The sequence below is a fragment of the Scylla paramamosain genome, chromosome 41 (genome assembly GCF_035594125.1).
Source record: "Scylla paramamosain isolate STU-SP2022 chromosome 41, ASM3559412v1, whole genome shotgun sequence".
Classification (NCBI taxonomy): Eukaryota; Metazoa; Arthropoda; class Malacostraca; order Decapoda; family Portunidae; genus Scylla; species Scylla paramamosain.
Genome location: NC_087191.1, coordinates 10099467 through 10101966, shown reverse-complemented (window position 1 = coordinate 10101966; position 2500 = coordinate 10099467). Strand labels below are relative to the sequence as shown.

The 2500-nt window shown below is 40.3% G+C and overlaps 1 long non-coding RNA gene across 2 annotated transcripts in view; it reads right to left on the bottom strand.

The window, feature by feature from the left end:
- The window catches only part of LOC135093121 (uncharacterized), a 24809-nt gene that overhangs the window by 4763 nt on the left and 17546 nt on the right, over positions 1 to 2500 (bottom strand). Inside the window, exons 1-2 of one of the 2 annotated variants that reach the window (XR_010263213.1) lie at positions 1473 to 2091; positions 309 to 461 (exon numbers count right to left, since the gene is read on the bottom strand). This is a non-coding gene — a long non-coding RNA (uncharacterized LOC135093121). Of the gene's footprint in view, positions 1 to 308; positions 462 to 1472; positions 2092 to 2500 lie in introns of those variants that run through there. The other variant, XR_010263214.1, reaches the window with a different exon arrangement.

The window sequence follows — 2500 nt, the reverse complement described above, 5'->3', positions numbered from 1 at the left end:
AGGGTTGGGCTCGATTATGACTACAGTTACATTGCAATATCCCAATACACACACACACACACACACACACACACACACACACACACACACACACAGACAGGCAGAAGAGAGGAAGGATAAGGATGAGAGAGGGAGGTCCAGGCAGAGGGAAGGGAAGGGGCAGAGGAGGGCAGGTTGGTGAGGAACTGGAGGAGGGATAAATTGTCTTTAGTTGAAAGGCACGCATGCACACACGTACGCACGCATACACACACACACACCCACCCACAGCCACACACCCACCCGCCACACACACACCAGAAAAATACCTGGAAAACCGTGGAAAATGAAGACAAATATTGTCTTCTTAACATTTCCTTGTTTTCTTCTCCTCCTCCTCCATTCTTTCCCCCTTCTTCTTCTTCATCCTCCTTTATTTTTCCTCATCCCACTCTTCTCTGCACACATCAGTCTAGAAACACCTGAAAACACAGGAATTTACGTCAAACATCGAATGGGGGAGACGGGAAGGGAGATGGGGGGTACCGTGTCTCTGTACCCGGATGAAGTCACGGTTGATGACGTCACGGCTCCATATTTACGTATTCGACTCCATTTTGAAAATGACCCCTCGCAAAAATGGAGCTGGAGTGGAATGCCTTATATATTCTGAAAGGCCATTCACTTTAACTAATACTGGGAATATAAAAATATTTCAAGACTCAATAATAATAAAGATTTTTAAAAGAACTCATTGAAAAATTATTGGAACATAAACACGATAAAAAAACATTCTAAATTCCACAAACCTGATTTATCTGGAATGGTAAAACACTTTAAAAAATCTAAACTATTTTTACAAACGATTAAGAGTTAGCTAGCAGCTGAAATAAACAAATAAAAAATTACAAAACGTCACTTTTTCCACTTTTAACATGCCTATAACTAATTCTAAAAGTCCAAATATTTAACTCAACACGAAGAAAACACACTTTAAAAACTATGAACAATTTTTAGAAGCAATAAAATCTTAACTAGCGGCTGAAATAAAAAAAAAGTTGTGACGATATGAAAAAAGTCGCCGAAAAAAACAACAGTTATTTAGACACAAACAACCTCATAATCAGCCTGTTTCCCCGAACACACATACGGAAAACACTCAAAACATCACTAAATATTTTTAGAAACCATAAAATCCTACTTAAGAGCCAAAATATATAAGTTAAGGCTATAGAAATAATATTGGAATCGGGCCAGACTCTGGCAAACCATCATGGCGGATGGGGGGACCCCAGCTGAAGAACAAAATGGTTGCCGCTCCTTCTCACTTATTATTTGAGGTTATTTTGGAGGTTATTTATCTATTTATCGATTAATTATAAATGTGTGTGTGTGTGTGTGTGTGTGTGTGTGTGTGTAAGGACACCAGCCTAATGTAACCTAACCAAAAGTACCATAATACCTAAGAACACTAACGAACACAAACTACTAACCTTATCAGATACAAGTACTTGCAAGGCTTGCCGGACTGCAGACGCTGTGCACACTGCACTAATAATCCGTATGAACACAAACTGTACTACTGTAATGCCTTGGAAACGTAATATTACAGGAAAATAAACCCATTAATATCATTCACACTCCACCCTCCCTCCGTGACACCTAGGACAAATCTGAAGTAAACCTTGTGTTTCCCTGCTGCCAACAGCGTGACGTGCCGTGTTAGCATTGGCCAGACACAAGCGTCACACATACGTCATAGGCACGTCATGGCTGGGAGCGAGTGCACCAGTAGCCTTACTCTGCTGTAAACAAACACACACACACACACACACACACATACTACCCTACACAACACCTCACTAAGTGTTACCACAGCACAGACGACACAGTAACTTGCAAGTCAGAGCAATTGCTATCTGTATGACTGAACCAATAGACCCCCTCACACCACCGTCGGCGTCAATTAGCGAACCAAATCTTCACTGTGGCAGGGCACCGCCGTGGCGGCGGCCTCTCCTTCTCCCTCTAGGGACTAATACAGTATCTGATGCCTCTGACACCTCGTTCAGAGCCTCACCTCACCTCTCCCTTTAAAGACAATAAGTGGTTCATTGTCATTCGCTATAATTATCGTTTCAGTACACTTCTGTATAGCACATTCTCATCTATTTTTTCTTATAATTTACATGTAAAAGAAAAAAATAGAACATCGACACCACCAACAACAACAACAGCAACAACAACAACAACGGAGTAGGTGCACACAATTTTTTTTAAATATATCGACACGCAATACCACTACGACAAACAACAAACAAAATCAAAATCAAAATCTGAAACACATCCAGTTACAAATGAAAAAAAAATTGCATTCCCTCTACTGAAAGACGATCAGGAAAAAAAAAAAAAAAAACAAATACAATAACCATATGTATTGCTTAATCTTCCTCCCTTTCCTTATCTTCCCCTTTCTCTTCCTCTTTTCCTCTTTATCTTCTCTCCATAAATTCCCTTCCTC